Source organism: Schistocerca cancellata, chromosome 4 (assembly GCF_023864275.1).
Source record: "Schistocerca cancellata isolate TAMUIC-IGC-003103 chromosome 4, iqSchCanc2.1, whole genome shotgun sequence".
Classification (NCBI taxonomy): Eukaryota; Metazoa; Arthropoda; class Insecta; order Orthoptera; family Acrididae; genus Schistocerca; species Schistocerca cancellata.
This window is the reverse complement of record NC_064629.1, coordinates 720,379,240-720,402,091: the sequence shown is the minus strand read 5'-3', so window position 1 is coordinate 720,402,091 and position 22,852 is coordinate 720,379,240. Positions and strand designations below refer to the sequence as shown.

At 40.2% G+C, this 22,852-nt stretch overlaps 1 protein-coding gene across 1 annotated transcript in view; it reads right to left on the bottom strand.

The window, feature by feature from the left end:
* The window catches only part of LOC126184405 (uncharacterized), a 281,884-nt gene that overhangs the window by 142,691 nt on the left and 116,341 nt on the right, over positions 1–22,852 (bottom strand). The gene's annotated exons all lie outside the window — the stretch shown is intronic.

Below are 22,852 nucleotides of genomic sequence, written 5' to 3'. Positions count from 1 at the left end.
TTGTTGCATGTTGACGTCGAGTATAGGCGGTGGTCACATTAGTATGTAGCTAGTTATGGTTTCCCACGAATTAGCATTTCAGCATGAAACGTGTCATCTAGCACTGCAGCTGTTTCCTTAGCTAGAGGAAGTGGAGCGTTCTGGTTTTCCACATATATTTATTATACAAAGAAATTAATTTTCATTGAGAGAAGAGTAGTAGAAAGAAAGTAGGAAAGTTCAATATCCCATCATTCTATTTTGCACAGCGTGGTCACCAAAGATATTAACTAAACAACGAAACTAGTCTTCGTACAACGAAGACGATGTAGACATAACGAAACGTTGGGGCTCAAATCCTCAACGACGATGGTATGATTATGTACCGAATACTTCCTCAGTGGGGGAAGCATGGGGAAGAAATTCGTCTGCGTCTCATTTAAAGAATCGACCTGGAAATTGCTTCAATCGATTCATGTGAACCATAGACAACCTTAATCTCAGTGGCCAGATCATTAACTCGAAATCTATTTCTACCGGAAGCATATCTACTATCTTAACAGAAATAAATTATTATTCATTTAATGCATCAGACTGAAGAAGTCAAATATATATTGGCGCTTTGCACACCTATTATCAACAATAATGACTGTTAAAACATTTTAAGATACTCAAAGAATGCAGAGAATGAAAGCTGAAAGGAAACCGAAAACCTATTATTGACATTGTAAAGACTTCTGCAATAAATCTGTAAAACTTTACGATTGTGGACTACTGGGAAACGAAAACGTCTGAAACAAAAGCCATTCCGAAACCTGTTGTTTGTGATGACTGGTGTCGTCCCACTAACACTAATGATGATGACAGTGATTATGCAGTTACAGCATTAATTCCTCAGGGACTGAACTGGGATGAGTTAAAAACTCACCAGATATCTCAAGGGAAACTAGCAATGAAGTAATTACAAAGGCCAATAGCAAACAGTTTTTTCGTATCTAGGATTTTAGAATTGATTTTAGCCACAGTTGTGGCGTTAAATTAAAAAGTGAAATCAGTCTTCCTCTATCCGCTCTTATTTTCTTGATCATTGTTGTTTGACATGCACTTCTCTATGAAATGTGCATTTGTAACTCTGGTTTGTGCGCTTCTAAATCACACGTACAAGGATTGGTTCCTGTAGGTTTGCTCTATTACCGGTCTGCTTTCTAATTAGTTCCAGGAATATCCACCAGATGGAGTTGGAGGTTACTGTGTGAGCTAGGCTGAACAAGGCTGAGCGGGAATGACATCACATGATAAATCAGTTAGGACACATCTATGCAGTAGTTTTTTGCATTTCTGTTGTTGAACAGAAATAATATAAGTTAAAGTAGAAGAAGTTGTGTAAATCACCTTGATCGTTTTTGCTACATATGCTGAGAATTAACGATGAAAGGAAACCGAAAACCTATTATTGACTTTGTAAAGACTTTTGCAATAAATCTGTAAAACTTGTACAGAACATTTACGATTGTGGACTACTGGGAAACGAAAACATCTGAAACAAAAGCCATTCCGTAACCTGTTGTTTGCGAGGACTGGTGTTGTCCCACTGATACTAATGATGATGACAGTGATTATGAGGGTATGGCATTAATTCCTCAGGGTTTAACCTGGGATGAGCTAATAACTCACCAGATATCTCAAGGGAAACTAGCAGTGAAGTAATTACACAGGCCAAGCGCAAATAGTTTTTTCCATCCAGGATTTTGGAATTGATTTTAGCCACAGTTGCGGCGTTAAACCAAGAAGTTATGTCAGTCTTCCTCTATCCACTCTTCTATTTTTAATCATTGTTGTTTAACATGGACGTTTCTATCTCTGGTTTCTGCGCTTCTAAATCACATGTACGTGGGTTGGTTCCTGTAAGTTTGCCCTATTGCCGGTCAGCTGTGTATTTAGTTCCAGAAATATCCACCAGATGGAGTTCGATATTTGAGTGTGCGCTTTGGCCGTACAGGGCTCAGAAAGGATGATGTCACATGATAGTTCAGTTAGGAAACATCGATGTTGTGGTTTTTTGCACTTGTGTTATTGAACAGAAATAATATAAGTTAAAGTAGAAGAAGCTGCGGAAATCACCTTGATGGTGTTTGCTACATATGCAGAGAATAAACGCTGAAGGGAAACCGAAAACATTTTATTAACTTTGTAAAGACTTTTGCAATAAATCTGTAAAACTTGTACAGAACATTTACGATTGTGGACTACCGGGACACGAAAATGTATGAAACAAAACCCATTAAAATACCTTTTGTCTGTGAGGACAGGTATTGTCCCACTGATACTAATGATGATGAGAGTGATTCTGCAGTTATGGCATTAATTCCTCAGGGACTGAACTGAAATGAATTAAAAGCTCACCAGATATCTCTAGGGAAACTAGCAATGAAGTAATTACACAGGCCTAGAGCAAACTGTTTTTTTGTATCTAGGATTTTAGAATTGATTTTAGCGACAGTTGTGGCGTTAAATCAAAATGTGAACTCATTCTTCCTCTATTTGCTCATATTTTTTTGATAATTGTTGTTTAACATGAACTTGTAGATGAAATGTGCATTTGTAACTCCGGTTTGTGCGCTTCTAAATCACACATACGAGGATTGGTTCCTGTAGGTTTGCCCTATTGCCGGTCTGCTTCCTAATTAGTTCCAGGAATATCCACCAGATGGAGTTGGAGGTTACTGTGTGAGCTGTAACCGTACAGGGCTGACTGAGGAAGATGTCACATTACAGTTGTGTTAGGAAACATCTATGTTGTAGTTTTTTGCACTTGTGTTGTTGAACAGAAATAATATAAGTTAAAGTAGAAGAAGCTGCGGAAATCAGCTTGATGGTTTTTGCTACATATGAAGAGAATAAACGCTGAAGGGAAACCGAAAACCTTTTATTGACTTTGTAAAGACTTTTGCAATAAATCTCTAAAACTTGTACAAAACGTTTACGATTGTGGACTGCCGGGAAACGAATTCGTCTGAAACAAAAGCCATTCCAAAACCTGTTGTTTGTGAGGACTGGTGTTGTCCCACTGATACTAATGATGATGACAGTGATTATGCGGTTACGGCATTAATTCCTTAGGGTTTAAACTGGGATAGGTTAAACAGGCCAAGAACAAACTGTTTTTTTTTTATATCTCGTAATTTAGAACTGCTTTTAGCCACAGTTGGGGCGTTGAATCAAAAAGATAAATCAGTCTTCCTCTATCCCCTCTTATTTTTTTATCATTGTTGTCTAATATGCACTTCAACATGAAATGTGCATTTTTAACTCTGCTTTGTGCACTTCTAATTCACATGTATGAGGACTGGTTCCTGTAAGTTTGCACTATTGCCGGTCTGCTATCTAATTAGTTCCAGGAATATCCACCAGATGGAGTTGGAGGTTACTGTGTGAGCTAGGCCGTACAGGGCTGAGCGAGAATGACGTCGCTTGATAATTCAGTTAGGAAACATCTATGTTGTAGTTTTTTTCACTTGTGTTGGTGAACAGAAATAATATAAGTTAAAGTGGAAGAAGTTGCGTAAATCACTTTGATGGATTTTGCTACACATGCAAAGAATAAACTCTGAAAGGAAACTGAAAACCTATTATTGACTTTGTAAAGACTTTTACAATACATCTGTAAAACTAGTACAGAACATTTACAGTTGTGGACTACCAGGAAATGACAACGTCTGAAACAAAAGCCACTCCAAAACCTGTTGTTTGTGAGGACTGGTGTTGTACCTCTGATACTAATGACAATGACAGTGATTATGTGGGTACGGCATTAATTCCTCAGGTTTTAAACTGGGATGAATTAATAACCCACCAGATGTCTCAAGCCGTCAAAAGAAGCTTCTGAATTACTGGCTTCCAACAGAAATGTACCGGATCAAGGAACCAAGGTTACCTTTTACCATACAACTGAAAAATTCTGGTACCCTTCTTGCTATTAAAATGGACCATCTGAGGCTAAATATCCCTGATTTATAATAAATCCCTGCTGTAACTATGTAATAGGTTTAGTTCAATGGAATGTCAGGAGAAAATGACCCTTACAAGACATGATTAAACAATTTGTAGAATAAAGGTAAATACTCATCTTGTTTCAAATTGAAGAGGCAGCATTCGCCTAATTTTGGTATGAATAGGTTCTCAGATTGTTTACTAGCTTGTGAAGATACTATTTCTTATGATTTCTTCGGGATTTATTTCAGAATTTGTTTGTCATTCATAGTAAAACATAATACACAGCTTTTTCTTAGTGTCAACTTTTTTTACCAATCAACAAAAAAAACGTAGTCTTATCACCAAAACCTCTTTTCACTCAGAATGATCTCATTTTTAGATGTTTTCTGATAGCAAAAACATTACACACCATGTGTCACATACAAAATCTTGAAAGTCAACTCAGCTAACAACTATGCCAAATCTGATTTGGGATGCATACACTTCTATGTAAAACAAAATTTTTGTCCAAAATGTTCTAGAATTTCCTTTGTCAAAATAATTATTAATACGACATCTGTTTTTACAAACAGTGGCGATTTATGCAAAAATTATTACTTTTTATGGTTACAAAAATGCGATTTGTAAAAGAAATTTTATATATTCCTGTAGTAAAATTGAGAAATATAAATATCAGCCAGCCGAAGTAGCCGTGCGGTTAAAGGCGGGCATGGATGTTTGTGATGTCCTTAGGTTAGTTAGGTTTAACTAGTTCTAAGTTCTAGGGGACTAATGACCTCAGCAGTTGAGTCCCATAGTGCTCAGAGCCATTTGAACCATAAATATCCACCATGTCCCAAGATTAGTTTACATATTGCAGTATTAAATTATTATATCAAGCAGAAATTTTCTTGTGAAGTTAACTGCGGTTTTTGAATTCACTGAAGACTATTGTCTGATAAACAAACGATTACATTTTTCTACAGCTCATATGACATTTGGAATTTTGGTGAGTAACTGTCATATATGGGAAAAACTGTATATATAGGAAATGAAATCTAATAAAAACCTTTAAGGTCAACAATACTTCTTAAATATAGACTTCTGTAAAATTAAATCTGTAGGATGACCAGTTTTCATAATTTTATGTTTTCATGGTTTAACTCGCACTAAAGAGGTAAATTTGGAAAAGAACGGGCTACTATTTCGTAAATACTTCAAAGTATCGTGTACCTAAATAAGAGTCGTAAATCTCATACTATACGATCTAAATCGGAATATACGTTAAACAAGTGGATGTGGAGTCGTATCTCTCGGTTTTGCCCAAGGTGGTGTCGTAACGACCTGTTGATCCAGGAAGACCTTCATTTTTATTTTTTATACTCTCAAGAAGACAATCTCGTGTTCTGCACGAAATTAGTGGACACCTGAGGAAATGGGACTTCCTGAATGTTTACTAGCTGATTTTCTTGTGTTTGTGCACAGCTCAAGGCAAGTTTGAAATTTGTACTAATACACAATGGTAACAAATTTAGTTGAATGTCAGCTGCTCCCACAAGGGAAGTTAAAGAAGAACATAAACCCATAGTTTTGAACTTTGAGAAGATTAAGTCTCATAAACATTAATGGATGATTTGTCTAGACTTATGAATTGTAAACTTTTACCTTGGTTAGCAAAGTGCTTCTTGTGACTCTGGAATAGCAGAGACAACAAACATCACAGTGTTGAAAAAGAACGGCCAAAGAGAGAAAACATGTACGGAGGGAGGAAGAATGTCATTAACGACCCCTTAGTTGAATGAGAGAAAATCATTTGTCGTCCACTGCATATCAAGTTGGGCCTTTTGAAGCGGTTTGTAAAGGCTTTTGATAAGAATGGGTCACGCTTTGCATATATAGGGAAAAATGTCTGAGCTGAGAATGGAAAAATTCAAGCAGGAATATTTGACGATCCACAAATAGGGCTACTCTGCATATGAAAACTGTCGAGGAACGCTACCAAGGAAGATCGGATATGCACGTGATGGCAGTTTACTGCTCGAATTTAAAAATGGACCGCTCCATAATACATTCAAGAATGTCATGGGAAAGAAGCTTCCTAAATGTTCAGGGACTGGATTTTATCATCAATGACTTTTTTATTTTGGATATAATAATATTTATATAACAGAATAGTAAAATTATAGTTTAATTTTTATCCATGGACTTATATTAAAACAGTATAACATATATTTCACTAAGGTCTTCTATTTTAGAATTTTGAGCTCCTTGGCAAATATTAATGAATTGTTAGAGAATCAGCTCAAAACACTCCGGTGTTATGCAAATAAATAGCACTTTACACGAATTTTAATGCTATCGTTTTCAGTCAAGACTAGTTAATGCAACTATAGTAAGAAAATTCAAAGTTCCATTGCTCCACATTGAAGTTTTTATGGCTTCAGTACCATGTTTTCCTGTTACACCCATTGCAGTCGCTAATACTTGGTTTTGAAATTCCACATCAGCCTGCAGGTCTCTGCTTATGAAGACCCCTTCCTGTTGTTTTGGTGCTGACAGTGTACTCGAGTGCGACATTGAGTTCTGCAGTGATTATTATAGCTGTGGTCCTTTTATTTTTCGTCACAGTCCTCTTCAATGAACAGAACGACCAAAGTGAGGAAACATGTACGGAGGGAGGAAGAATGTCATTAACGACCCCTTAGTTGGACGAGAGAAAATCATTTGTCGTCCACTGCAAATCAAGTTGGGCCTTTTGAAGCAGTTTGTAAAGGCTTTTGATAAGAACGGGTCACGCTTTGCATATATAGGGAAATGTGTCTGAGCTGAGAACGGAAAAATTGAAGCAGGAAACTAGTTAATGCAATTATAGTAAGAAACACCAAATATGGAGGATTTTAAACATTTCATAGGATTTTTAGCCAACTCGTTGTTACACTGATAATAATCTATGTTTTTACTCGTGAGTATTATGTTTCGCTCTGTGCTCTGTGGTAATGAAGGTTAGAGTTTAACGTACCTTAAATCAGAATTATTACATAGGGGCACTGCCTTACTTGAAAGGGCAGTTTACAAAGAAATTGGCCATAACCTTATTCAAGAAACCATAACATCATTTGCATGAAATGAGTTAGACAAACATCAGGAATTGTTAATCTTCCTAAATGAGAGTTCAGCGTTTCCATGGCTGCACCACATCGTACGTAAAATACAATGTGGACTGCTGATGTGCTGCAAATTTTGTTTATTATCTGTTGTTTGATTCTGCTGAAAGAACAAGTTTTGTGAAGTACTCGAACATGTTGGATTGACTACACCAAAAATAGCTCCCTCACGTGAACCAGCAAATGCGAAGGAACTTGTGATAAGATAAAACGTTATAAACTACACAGAGGGCATCCACCGCATTCACCAAATTTCATTAATAAAACCCAGCGGGGTGACGAAGTGGGATGACGCCGAAGTCACAGTTAGGAGACCAGTGATTTGTATCTCAGTCAGTCCATCGACATTTAGGTTTCCTGCAGTCTTACAAACATAAGCTTAGACTGGAGAATGATGAGAATGAAACCTAAACGTAAATGCACTGACCGAGATTCGAACCACTGTCCTCCTGACTGTGAGTCCAGGATCATCCCACTTCGCCACCTCGCTGGGTTTGTGTTTTTCTCTAAGGAAAGGAGTACTCTCCTACACAGAAACGTGGAAGTGATTGCGCATGCGCGCGTGTCTGTGTGTGCGCGTGTGCGTGTGTATGTGTGTGTGTGTGTCTGTGAGCTCGTGGTCATGTGCTCGGTGGAAGGCGGGCTGGGGCAACGGTAGCGGATGCGCGAAGGCGTACCTCCAGAAACGTTACGACGCTTTTACGCGTGTTCGACAGCCAGAAAACGTATTTACTACCGTTCCTGTTCGCTTGAACAATCTTATAGTACACAGCCATCTCTGGAGAAGCAGAGAAAGAAGGAGGAACTTCGTAACTTGGTCATTTCCAACAGTAGTCTATATCTACATCTACAGGGCGTCGACACGAATAAGGAAAAACGTAAAGTATAACATCTTACCAAGCCTAACGCGGTGAAGGAAAATCGTTGCAATTCTAAACAGCTTCTAGTCATCACAGAATGACGATGTACAGGTTCTGTGCGGTTTTCAGGGGAATCTTGCACCATTGTTCTTAAAAAATATTGGGAAGTTCAGGTAGTGATGATGGAACTGAGTAGTGATCACGTACACGCCATTCCCAATTTGACGATGAAGGCTGAATAATACTGAGATCTGTCACTGTGGTGGCCAGGGATGATGCGACAAATCAATCTCTTGGTCACAAACCAGTCCTGGACGATGTGAGCTGTGCGAACAGGAACCATGACTTCTTGGAACACAGCATCTATATCTACATGATTGCTCTGCTGTTCACAAGAAAGTGCCTGGCAGAGGGTTCAACAAACCACTTTCAAGCTGTCTCTCTACCATTCCACTCTCGAACGGTGCACGGGGTAAGCGAGCCCTTAAATTTTTCTGTGCGAGCCCTGATTTCTCCTACTTCATCGTGATGATCATTTCTTCCTATGTAGGTGGGTGTCAAGAGAATGTTTTCGCATTCGGAGTAGAAAACTGGTATTGAAGTTTCATGAGAAGATCCCGTTGCAACTAAAAACGCCTTTGTTTTAATGATAGCCACTCCAATTCACGTATCATGTCTGTGGCACTATCTCCCCAACTTCGCGGTAATACATAACGAGCTGCCCTTCTTGGTACTTTTTCGATGTCATCGGCCAATCCCATCTGATGCGAATCCCACACGACACAGAAATACTCCAGAATAGGGCGGACAAGCGTTGTGTAAGCAGTCTCTTTAGTAGACCTGTCACACCTTGTAAGTGTTCTGCCATTGAATCTCAGTCTTTGGTTGGCTGTATCTATGTGATCGTTCCAATTTAGGATATTTGTAATTGCAATCGTTTATTATTTAGTTGAATTTACACAGTTCAGATTTGTGTGACTTACCGTGAATCGAAATTTAGCGGATTTCTTTTAATACTCATGTGAATAACTTCACACTATACTTTACTCAGGGTCAATTGCCTCTTTTCACACCATACAGATACCTTATCTAAATCATTTTGTCGTTCGTTTTGGTCATCTGATGACTTTACAAGATGGTAAATAACAGCATCATCTGCAAACAATCTAATACGGCTACTGAGATTGTCTCCTACGTCGTTAACATAGATCAGGAACAATAGAAGGTCTGTAACACTTCCTTGGGGAACTCCAGATATTATTTCTGTTTTACTAGATGACTTTCCGTCTATTACTACGAACTGTGACCTTTCTGACAGGGAATCATGAATCCAGCCGCATAACTGAGGCGATATTCCATAGGCACACAGTTGGTTAAAAGATGCTTGTGAGGAACAATGTCGAAATCCTTCTGGAAATCTAAAAATATGGAATCAGTTTGACATCCCCTGTCGATAGCACTCATTACTTCATTAGTATAAAGAGCTAGTTGTGTTTCGAAAGAATGATATTTTCTGTATTCATGCTCACTACGTGTCAATAAATCGTTTTCCTCAAGGTACTTCATAAAGTCCGAATACGGTGTATGTTCCAAAAACCTATTGCAAATCGACGTTAGTGATATGGGCCTGTTATTCAATGGATTACTCCTACTTCCCGTTTTGGGTATTGGTGTCACTTGAGTAATTTTCCAGTCTTTAGGTATGAATCTTTCTGGGAACGACCGGTTGCATCAAATTGCTAAATATGGAGCTATTGTATCACCAGACTCTGAGAGTAACTTGACTGGTATACAATCAGGACCGGGAGCCTTGCTTTTATTAAGTGATTCTAGCTACTTTGCGACAGCAAGGATATCTATTTCTATGTTTCTTATCTTGACCGTTGTTCTTGATAGGAATTCAGGAATATTAACTTCGTCTTCTTCGTTGAAGGAGTTTCTGAAAATTATGTTTAATATCTGTTCTTTAGTGGCAGTGTCATTAGTGACTTCAGCGTTGTTATCGCACTGTGAAGGTAGGGGAACTCGGGGCAGAACGGGATAGCAGGGCACAATGGGAAAGTGCTCTTTTCTAGACTGCACAGTGTTGCAACCTGATGTATGGCCATGTAACTATTTCTCCGAATGTAAGGGAAGTGAGGGCAGCCATTCTGATTTAGTTTGAAGTGCGAGATCTAAGTGAATTGTTGTCCGTCACGTTACTGCTTGTGTTGTTCTAACGTTTGGTGAGTTTCAACGCCAGGTAAGTTGTTAATTGTATACCCTAAAATGACACATTCCCTTAAATTGCATGGTATTTGTTATACTATAGTTATTTAATGCATTTAAATACGTTAGTTACTACACTCCATAAATGTTGTTATCCTCAAAAGTGCTCTTGGGGCGGAACGGGACAGGGCAGAATGGGATAGTGTCCCGTTGTGCTCCGTCATATTTTGATGCAAATAGAAAGCAAACCCAGCCTGGATGTTCATGGATGCCAGACTCTCCCAACCAGCTACGTTCGCCGAACAACACAGTTTTCCAGATATCGCCCGAGGCTGTCATTCCAATCCCACTAATCTGTCAATATACTCGGCGGAGTACAAGACGAACAGGAAAAACCGTCGTATTAACAGATTCTCCTTATAAGAAGGAACTGCAGAATGCTGTCACACATAAACTAGGCCTACAGAAAGGAGGAGGGTGCACAAACATAAACAATGTCAGGACAGAGACGTCAGGTGCAGTGCAACTTAAGGCAAAAATATCAGACTGTACACCCAAAATACTGAAACAGAGGACATCAAAGACCTTACGAAAAATAAAAGAAAGAAGTGGTGGAGAAGAGAGAATCAGAGAGAGAGGATGCTGAGTGTCTCTACTGTGGGGACTTTTACTCCGTTTCTAATGAGGGCTGGGTCGCATGCCAGAGTGGGCACACAATTCATGAGCTGGCATAGACAGTGAAGATGAAGAGGAAATACTGATTTGTGACTATTGTCGAAAGGGCTAGTGGTTTGGTGGTTATTAAGCATTGTACATTTTTCAGAATGACATTAAATATTTTCTTATTTTGAAGAATGACTTTTTAATTATTTAAATTACACATTCCTTAGTCTGAATTGCCTGTTATACAACATTTTGTCATAGTTTAATACGACATTCGTAATTCAAATTCAACGTGTATGCAATAATTTAACAAATAATACCCTTATCCCACTCTGCCCCGTCGGTGGGGCAGAATGGGCAATATGCAAGACTTTCTTCGAAAAATTGTAAAAAATGCAAAATGTACTGTTTTAAGTGATTTTAAAATAAGGTACATTAGGCTACATTACAAGGAGTTTTTTATCACTTTAAGATTTGTTTTCTTGTGTTCCCTTATTTTATAGAAATTCTTAAACGTTAAGTATCCCGTTCCGCCCTGACTTCCTTTATTAATGGCGTCTTGCCACTAGTGTGCTTTATGTATCACCAGAATCTCTCTGGGTTTTCTGCCACATTTCGTGACAGAGTTTCGTTGTGGAAATTATTGAAAGCATCTCGCATTGAAATACGCACTATATTTCGAACTTCTGCAAAACTTTGCCAGTCTTGGTTATTTTGCGTCCTTTTAAATTTGGTATGCCCCCCATGAACCATGGACCGTGCCGTTGGTGGGGAGGCTTGCGTGCCTCAGCGATACAGATAGCCGTACCGTAGGTGCAACCACAACGGAGGGGTATCTGTTGAGAGGCCAGACAAACCTGTGGTTCCTGAAGAGGGGCAGCAGCCTTTTCAGTAGTTGCAAGGGCAACAGTCTGGATGATTGACTGATCTGGCCTTGTAATAATAACCAAAACGGCCTTGCTGTGCAGGTACTGCGAACGGCTGAAAGCAAGGGGAAACTACTGCCGTAATTTTTCCCGAGGGCATGCAGCTTTACTGTATGATTAAACGATGATGGCGTCCTCTTGGGTAAAATATTCTGGAGGTAAAATAGTCCCCCATTCGGATCTCCGGGCGGGGACTACTCAAGAGGATGTCGTTATCAGGAGAAAGAAAACTGGCGTTCTATGGATCGGAGCGTGGAATGTCAGATCCCTTAATCGGGCAGGTGGGTTAGAAAATTTAAAAAGGGAACTGGATAGGTTAAAGTTAGATATATTGGGAATTAGTGAAGTTCGGTGGCAGGAGGAACAAGACTTCTGGTCAGGTGACTACAGGGTTATAAACACAAAGTCAAATAGGGGTAATGCAGGAGTAGGTTTAATAATGAGTGGGAAAATAGGAATGCGGGTAAGCTACTACAAACAGCATAGTGAACGCATTATTGTGGCTAAGATAGATACGAAGCCCACACCTACTACAGTAGTACAAGTTTATATGCCAACTAGCTCTGCAGATGACGAAGAAATTGATGAAATGTATGATGAGATAAAAGAAATTATTCAGATAGTGAAGGGAGACGAAAATTTAATAGTCATGGGTGACTGGAATTCGAGTGTAGGAAAAGGGAGAGAAGGAAATGTAGTAGGTGAATATGGATTGGGGCTACGAAATGAAAGAGGAAGCCGCCTGGTAGAATTTTGCACAGAGCACAACTTAATCATAGCTAACACTTGGTTTAAGAATCATGATAAAAGGTTGTATACATGGAAGAACCCTGGAGATACTGAAAGGTATCAGATAGATTATATAATGGTAAGACAGAGATTTAGGAACCAGGTTTTAAATTGTAAGACATTTACAGGGGCAGATGTGGACTCTGACCACAATCTATTGGTTATGACCTGTAGATTAAAACTGAAGAAACTGCAAAAAGGTGGGAATTTAAGGAGATGGGACCTGGATAAACTGAAAGAACCAGAGGTTGTACAGAGTTTCAGGGAGAGCATAAGGGAGCAATTGACAGGAATGGGGGAAAGAAATACAGTAGAAGAGGAATGGGTAGCTTTGAGGGATGAAGTAGTGAAGGCAGCAGAGGATCAAGTAGGTAAAAAGACGAGGGCTAGTAGAAATCCTTGGGTAACAGAAGAAATATTGAATTTAATTGATGAAAGGAGAAAATATAAAAATGCAGTAAATGAAGCAGGCAAAAAGGAATACAAACGTCTCAAAAATGAGATCGACAGGAAGTGCAAAATGGCTAAGCAGGCATGGCTAGAGGACAAATGCAAGGATCTAGAGGCTTATCTCACTAGGGGTAAGATAGATACTGCCTACAGGAAAATTAAAGAGACCTTTGGAGATAAGAGAACCACTTGTATGAACATCAAGAGCTCAGATGGAAACCCAGTTCTAAGCAAAGAAGGGAAAGCAGAAAGGTGGAAGGAGTATATAGAGGGTTTATACAAGGGCGATGTACTTGAGGACAATATTATGGAAATGGATGAGGATGTAGATGAAGATGAAATGAGAGATACGATACTGCGTGAAGAGTTTGACAGAGCACTGAAGGACCTGAGTCGAAACAAGGCCCCGGAGTAGACAACATTCCATTGGAACTTCTGACGGCCTTGGGAGAACCAGTCCTGACAAAACTCTACCATCTGGTGAGCAAGATGTATGAGACAGGTGAAATACCCTCAGACTTCAAGAAGAATATAATAATTCCAATCCCAAAGAAAGCAGGTGTTGACAGATGTGAAAATTACCGAACAATCAGTTTAATAAGCCACAGCTGCAAAATACTAACACGAATTCTTTACAGACGAATGGAAAAACTAGTAGAAGCCGACCTCGGGGAAGATCAGTTTGGATTCCGTAGAAATACTGGAACACGTGAGGATATACTGACCTTACGACTTATCTTAGAAGAAAGATTAAGGAAAGGCAAACCTACGTTTCTAGCATTTGTAGACTTAGAGAAAGCTTTTGACAATGTTGACTGGAATACTCTCTTTCAAATTCTAAAGGTGGCAGGGGTAAAATACAGGGAGCGAAAGGCTATTTACAATTTGTACAGAAACCAGATGGCAGTTATAAGAGTCGAGGAACATGAACGGGAAGCAGCGGTGGGGAAGGGAGTAAGACAGGGTTGTAGCCCGTCCCGATGTTATTCAATCTGTATATTGAGTAAGCAGTAAAGGAAACAAAAGAAAAATTCGGAGTAGGTATTAAAATCCATGGAGAAGAAATAAAAACTTTGAGGTTCGCCGATGACATTGTAATTCTGTCAGAGACAGCAAAGGAGTTAGAAGAGCAGTTGAACGGAATGGATGGTATCTTGAAGGGAGGATATAAGATGAACATCAACAAAAGCAAAACGAGGATAATGGAATGTAGTCTAATTAAGTCGGGTGATGCTGAGGGAATTAGATTAGGAAATGAGGCACTTAAAGTAGTAAAGGAGTTTTGCTATTTGGGGAGCAAAATAACTGATGATGGTCGAAGTAGAGAGGATATAAAATGTAGACTGGCAATGGCAAGGAAAGCGTTTCTGAAGAAGAAAAATTTGTTAACATCGAGTATGGATTTCAGTATCAGGAAGTCATTTCTGAAAGTATTTGTATGGAGTGTAGCCATGTATGGAAGTGAAACATGGACGGTAAATAGTTTGGACAAGAAGAGAATAGAAGCTTTCGAAATGTGGTGCTACAGAAGAATGCTGAAGATTAGATGGGTAGATCACATAACTAATGAGGAAGTATTGAATAGGATTGGGGAGAAGAGAAGTTTGTGGCACAACTTGACCAGAAGAAGGGATCGGTTGGTAGGACATGTTCTGAGGCATCAAGGGATCACCAATTTAGTATTGGAGGGCAGCGTGGAGGGTAAAAATCGTAGGGGGAGACCAAGAGATGAATACACTAAGCAGATTCTGAAGGATGTAGGTTGCAGTAGGTACTGGGAGATGAAGAAGCTTGCACAGGATAGAATAGCATGGAGAGCTGCATCAAACCAGTCTCAGGACTGAAGACCACAACAACAACATGCATTTTTCGCTGTTTTTACAACAGTGATCTGATCCGTTTTGTGGACCATGGGGGATCAGTACCATCACTTATTAATTTATGTGGTGTGTATCTCTCAATTGCTGGCGATATTATCTTCTGTAAATCATAACACAACATTTCTACACTTACATGATCAAATCGGAAGGAGTGCAGACTGTCTCTTAAAAAGGCGTTAAGAGCATTTTTATCAGTTTTTTAAATAGATATACTTTGCGTTTCTTTTTGATGGTTGTAGGAGTTATGGTATTCAGACTAGCAACTACTGCCTTGTGGTCGCTAATCCTTGTATTCGTCACGATAGTCACTATTTGTCCACGATTATTTGTTGCTAAGAGGTCAAGTAAGCTTTCGCAACCATTTACGCTTCGAGTTGGCTTATGAACTAACTGTTCAAAATAATTTTCTGAGAAAGCGTTTAGTACAATTTCGGATGACGTTATATGCCTGTCCCCAGCTTTAAACGTATAATTTTTCCAGCAAATCGAGGATTGATCAAAGTCACCACCGACTATAATTGTATGAGTGGGGTACCTATTTGAAATGAGAATCAAGTTTTTTTTGAATTGTTCAACAACTACATCCTTGCAGAGTAACCAAGGGGTACAAGGAATACCACGGTATGGCTGAATAAATCATCACCGAACCCTCGCCATGTTTCGCTGTTGGCAGCAAACTGTCTGTATCGTAGGCATGGGACATGCATATGCCGGTCATTAACTCGGGCAGCAATTGGAAACAGTGTAAAACAAGACTCAGACAACCAAATCACTTTCTTCCATTGTTCCACATTTAAGTTTTTATGGCATCAGTACCACCTTTTCCTGTTACACCCATTGCAGTCGCTAATACTTGGTTTCGAAATCCCACTTCAGCCTGCAGTTCTCTGCTTATGAAGATCCCTTCCTGTTGTTTTGGTGCTGACAGTGTACTCGAGTGCGAAATTGAGTTCTACAGTGATTATCATAGCTGCTGTCCTCTTATTTTTCGTCACAGTCCTCTTCAATGATCATCTGCAGTGGTTACTCAACACATACTTTCGTTCGCATTGTGACCCAGAGTACGCGTTTCCGCTCTCATTGTATTCGGTATAAATCTTTGATACGGTGCCTCATGAAACACGAACCACTTCAGCTACTTGGTAACACAAGCAAATACCATTAAATCACCAACAATCTGGCCATTTATGAATTCACTTACCTCTGACATAACACACTTACAGCTGCACAGAACACTCTGCCGACCACGACTGACACTTGCAACGTATTGAGGGCATTGCACAGGTGGCGTTCGTGATCAAATACAACAGCGCACCCAGCAGGTTTGGATAGAATCCGCATTTATGATTAAACATGCTTTGTATTTCTCTCAGTGCTTCCAAGTTTTTGTCCAAAACCTGTATATCTACATCCATTGTCGAACCCCTGTGTATCTACATACCGACTCTGCAAACCACTATGAAATGTGGGGTAGAGGGTACATCCAACTGAACTAATTAGTGTTTCTTCTCCTTCCATTCACGTACGGATTTCATGAAAAATTGCCATTTGTATGCCTTTATAGTCGCTGGAGTTAACCTAATCCTGTCCTCTCGATTGCTGCAGAGGAGTTGCAGTATATTCTAAAATTCGTCTACTAAAATTGGTTCCTGACACTTTGTATGTAGATGTCTGCCAGTCCAGTTTCTCCAGAATTTCCGTGACACTGTCCTGTAGATCAGACAAACCTGTGATCGTTGTTGAGTCATTTCTTTGTATACGTTCAGTGCTCTTGTTCGTCCTATTTGGGAAGGATCACACACACTAGTGTAATATTCTAGGAAGGGTCGTATGAGTGTTTTGTAAGCAGTGTCCTTTGAAAATTGAGTACATCCTAGTATTCTACTTATGAAACGAATTCTGCGATCTGCTTTGCCTACGGATGAGCAAATGATATGCAATTATTCAGTTTACAGGGTACGTATATATGACGACTCTTTACATTAATGAACACATTTTTTGTCCTATTATCGCTCAAGTACATTTAAAAATATTTTCTTTCTCAGGCAACCGGCTTTTAAAGAGAAGTTCGTCCATGAAGTAGAACTGGGTTGTCCACGGAAAATGATTCTAATATATATATATATATATATATATATATATATATATATATATATATATATATATATATATATATATAAATCTTGCTACGCTACCTGTCAGACATAGTACGTTATGGTGCAAATAATCCAAAATTTTTGCAGCGTATTGAACTCATTTGTGAGTCACTGAAAGCTTTAATAATGGGTAATAAACTTCACTTTTTCCTCTAGTGTTGCAGGTGAGTAAATGACTACTCTTCTCAAATTGTTGTCGATTATTTATGACGAATTTGTGACATCGTGGTTAAAATGCACAGCTCCTTGAAGAAGTATGAACATGACGACCGCGCGTGAACGTCACTTATTATTGCTTATTATTCTTACTGCTCGCTTTTGGGCAATCAGTACCTTATTTCTAACTGGTAATGTCCCAAGAAAATTACTACATGAGTCATTATTCAGAGTAAATACGCAAAATATGTTAGTATGTTGTTTCCAAGACTAGCTATTATACTAAGGACAAAAGTAGCTGAACTTGACTGTTTGAGGAACTCAGCAATACGCTTCTTCTACTTCAAGTTTTCATAAGTATGTAGACCCAAAAATTTGGAGTATTCTACCCTGTTTACTGACTCCAGTTCTTGTGCCGCGTCAATTGTTGATATTATTCTATTCATTGTACAGAACTGAATATGGTGCATTTTCCCAAAAATTTAGGGAAAGTCAAATTTCAGAGAACCAGTTAATAAGCCTTATAAAAACATAATTAACAATGTCTTCTATTGCTTTCCCTTTAATGGCATTTCTTAAAACACAAGTATCATCTGAAAAAACGTACCACTTTTGCGACTAACATCGTTTCCAAAGCGAACTGATATGCACAGGAACCGTAGACTACAAGGAAGGAGAGATACACAGCACTCAGCCACATTTGAATTGCTTCTATTACTCTTGCACATGTGGAGACGCCTTCTTAGAGCCGAAATCTAGATAGGCAAGAGTAGTAAAAGTAATGGGTCGCGAATGATTGCCTTCCTTAAATTCTGCGACCATCCCGTTTCATACCTTCAAAACCTGTTACATCCAAGTGTTTTTATGTGTTTACAGATTCCAATTACGACTCGTTGATATTGCAGTTATAAAATACTGCAGTGGTTTGTTTTTGCGAAGTGCGTCATTTTGCATTTTTACCAGTTGAAGCAAGTGTCCAGGTGTTGCATCACTCCGAAATTCTATCAACATTAGGCTGAATATCTGTGGACCGTATTTCAGGCAGATCTCAATTGTAAATGAATACACAATGTGCAAAAAGTATGAGGTTACCGTTAATATTTTCTGCACTGCCATTAATATTCGACATGAACAGCAAGGGCCCCATCACACATTCCTGGGGAACAGTGTGTCCCAGGAGTAATGGTCAATATTCAGGGATGTTACAGGAACTATCGTTTGAAGCAAAAAACTTCATACAGGCATATGCCCTATTCCGAATGATTTTCGAGACACAAGACATTTAATGTACATCGTTATTTATTTTCTGTATCCTTGAATAAATTGCCAGCTTCACACATGTACGCAACAGTTAGTTAATATTCGTTTAGCAAGGTATCAGTTTAAAAATCCATCTCTAAGTATTGTACACGTCACATCACAGCCGATATACGGTACACAATCAATGTTCGAGTATCCCAGAGCGAACTTCAATGCATTTGTGCACTCTTTTGGGGGAACATGTGTTGCCTGTCTGAATGCCTCAGCACGTTTCCTAATGAGGGCAGCAGTGTCCATGATGCGTCCACGCAGTTCATTTCGCGTATTCATCTTTTGCTTGTACTTCTCAGACTTCATCCAACCTCAAAATCAAAATGGCGAAAGGTCTGGCTCTCTTAGTGCCCAGTTAATTGCACTACCACGACCAAACCAGCGACTAGGGAAGTGCGGCTGAGTAGTTTTCTCATACGTCTGGTAAAATGTAGAGGGTCTCCATAATGCTGGAAGTACATTGCAGTCTGTGAGGTCAAGAGAACGCTCTTAAGCTTTCAACATGCAAATCATTCTGTCTTGTCAGTCGCTCATCAAAACCTATCAGCATGTTACCGTTCGTGTCACACCAAACAGTGATCGTAAAACGAACTTGGAAATTGGTTTCCACTGTAGCGTGCAGATTTTCCTGCGGCCAACGATAATTATTGAGTGTGGTGTTGATTACGTTCCATATAAACGTGTCTACACGAGCAAAAAGTATTAATAGAAGCAAATGACGATTATCATGTAACCAGTCACAAAATTTAATACGATGCTATTGTCGCTATTATGGAGATTGTGAAAAGGTAGTATGTAAAATGGGTAAAAGTAGCCAGCGAGGGCGACGCCACAGGCAGTTGCGACAGTGGCGATTCCCAGGGGAGTGACACGCCAGAAGGCGACTTGGCTGCTCTTTGCTCAGAGGTTGTGCGTTGGTCTGAACCCATGCCCCTCAGACAGGCGACAGACGGCGGCTGACGGTGTGACGTCGAGTCCCTCCCTGGGTCTCATCATTTGCGGCAGCAGACAGGAACAGCAAGCCAGCAGGGCTATGACGCCAAGTCTCACAAAGGACCGAGTGTGGCGGCAGACACAGCCTGGTCTCGAACCATAGGCTGCAGCTGGCGCTGCCCAGTCGGCTGATTGGCCAGTGGTGCTCCAGTATTGTAGTGCGGCTACGCAGCAATTACCAAGTCCCTGACTCGAATGACGTAATCTCCTCAAATTCAGCCTCATTTATACACCAGTACTGCCCATTTGTTCCTCTAAAACCTGGTATCTAGTCACACAGCCCATAACAGAGAGACCTGCTTCAGTGCAGTGGCGACGATCCAATTGTTACATCATTATGAATTACCTCGAAGAAAACTGTCTATTGACGCACAGCCAACATGGGTTTAGACAAGATCATTCCTGTGAAAGACAACTAGCTGTTTATTCAAATGAAGTGCTTAGTGCTATTGACAAGGGATTTCAGATCGATCCCATATTTCTGGTTTTCCGGAAAGTTTTAGACACTGTACCGCACAAGCGGCTTCTAGTGAAATTGCGTGCTTGTGGAATATCGTCTCAGATATGTGACCGGATTTGTGATTTCCTGTCAGAGAGGTCAAAGTTCGTAGTAACTGACGGAAAGTCATCGAGTCAAACAGATGTGATTCCTCGCGTTCCCCAAGGTAGTGTTATAGGCCCTTTGCATTCCTTATCTAAATAAACGATTTGGCAGACAACCTGAGTAGCCGTCTTAAGTTGTTTGCAGATGACGCTGTCGTTTATCGACTAATAAAGTCATCAGAAGACCAAAACAAATTGCAAAACGATGTTGAAAAAATACCTGAATGGTGCGAAAACAGGCAGTTAACCCTAAATAACGAAAATGTGAGGTCATCCACATGAGTGGTAAAAGGAATCCGTTTAACTTCGGTTTACAATAAATCTGTCTAATCTAAAAGCCGGAAATTGAACTAAAAGCATAGGTATTACAATTACGAACAACTTAAACTGGAAGGAACACATAGAAAATGTTGTGGGGAAGGGTACGCAAAGACGGCGTTTTATTGGCAGGACACTTCGGAAATGTAACAGAACTACTAAGGAGACTGCCTATACTACGCCTGTCCGTCGTCTTTTAGAATACTGCTGCGCGGTGTGGGATCCTTACCAGATAGGACTGACGGATTGCATCGAAAAAGTTAAAAGAAGGGCAGCACGTTTTGTATTATCGCAAAATATGGGAGTGAGTGTCACAGAAATGATAAGAATTTTGACTCGACAAAATTAACAGAAAGGCGTTTTTCGTAACGGCGGAATCTATTCACAAAATTCCAGTCTCCAACTTTCCCCTCCTAAGGCGAAAATATTTTGTTGACACCGACCTACATAGGAAGAAACAATTACCTCTATAAAGTAAGGGAAATCCGAGCTCGTACGGAAAGATATAAGTGTTTGTTCTTTACACACGCTATACGAGATGGAATAATAGAGAATTGTGATGGTGTTTCGATTAGCCCTCTGCCAGGCACTTAAATGTGATTTGCAGAGTATCCTTGTAGATGTAGATGTAGATTCTTTGCTGCGTGGGGCAATTTACCATTGCGTAGGCTATACTTGCTTCACAACTCACTTACGCATTTATTATTCTGCCTGATTTGTCGACGTAGCATGGCTGGTGGCCAGCGGTGTCACTATAATACTCCGTGGTAGCCTCCATGCTACTTTCAGCGCTTACAATAAAGATTTATTACTTTTACCAGAATTCTGGGTAGTATCACTACGCAGTGTAGTAGGAGTAATACCACCTACATTCTGCATATATGGGTTCTCATTCAGAATGTTGTTTGGTTGTGAGATGATCGTGTTACGCCTCACAGTACGAACAGAAACGTCTACGAGCACATGCCAGAATTCGACAGTGGCAGCACCGTAAACATTCGAAACAGTGGTTTATCGATCCGCGGTATCACTACTTGCGTTGGTTGGCATCCCTCGATTGTCACGTGATATGGAATTAATGCGTTTAGTAGATTCCTATTCAGCGACATGAGGGATCGCAACAATCACATATGTCTGGAGACCGTGGGACATGCATATTCATTCAGCTGTGCAGGATCATAAAGTGAACTTACATGCCAAGAAGCAGGAAATGGGTTTGCTTACTACACGACAAGTATCCACGCGGAGAGTGAGGTGACGTCTCGAGCACTACGGACTATCAGTGCAGGAACCATTGCTGCTGCAACCCTTGACACAGCAGCAGAGGGAGGTGTGGTGACAACCCTGGACACAGGACTGGCGCCATGACACTCTTTCTGCGTATACCATCATGGTTTTTCAGCTTTCCCATCATTGTCATACATGCACCAATACCTGGCATTATGCTATTGAGGGCCAATGCGTACAGGAAATGTCTACTTCCGGTTCTCACAGCCGGTAACTTGGTCAGCAGCCGTTATATTTCCGACTCCTTTAGCCCTATGATATTGCCTTATATTTGAGGTCTCCAAAACGATATATTTCAGCAAGACGAGGCAAGAACGCATGTAACCACACTGTCCAAACCTACCTCTATACAGAGGGTGTACAACTGTAGACCTGGCCAACACGTTCTCCAGATCTTTCGCCCATTGAATACATTTGGTCACGGGTTGCCAACAGACTAGGATTCTTGCACTTGACACTACGATTGTCATGTAACTGAAACAGCATAGCGTGCTGCACCAATACCTCTCATACAAGCTCAGTGCAACTCAATGCTCAGACGAACTGGAGCCATCGTTGCTGCCAGAACTGACCACTTGACAAAAGCCTGAATGACCACCTTTTGCAGTGTGAGATGTGCAGAAGGAGTCAGTGAGGTTCTAGGGGTCATGCCGACTCTAGCACCATAGCCAGCTGAGCTAGGTTTCTCGGTTGAGGCTCCATGGTGGGATCGAGCTAGTCCCACAGATTCTCAACTAGGTTCAATCCAGGGAGGTTGGTAGCCAGGGGAGAACAGTATACTCATCCTGGTACTACTCGAAACACGCACATACACTGCAAGCTATGTGACACGATGCTTTCTCCTGCCGGTAAGTGGCATCATGTCAAAGAAAAAAAAATTCATGTGGGGGTCAGATGGATATAAGCATTTTGTTGAAATATTGTGCTTCCAGAATGATGAGATTACCCAGGGAATGCCACTGAAAACATTCCCCATATCATAAAGCTCCCTCCTGGTTGCAGGGTGTTTCCCTTCAGACATTCCTATGGAACATGATACGTGATTAATCTGAAGAGGACAGCTGTCGAGACACTCAGTGGCTGCCAGTTGAAGTATTGGCGTGCAAATTACAGCCTTTGCCGCCGATGAATATCAGT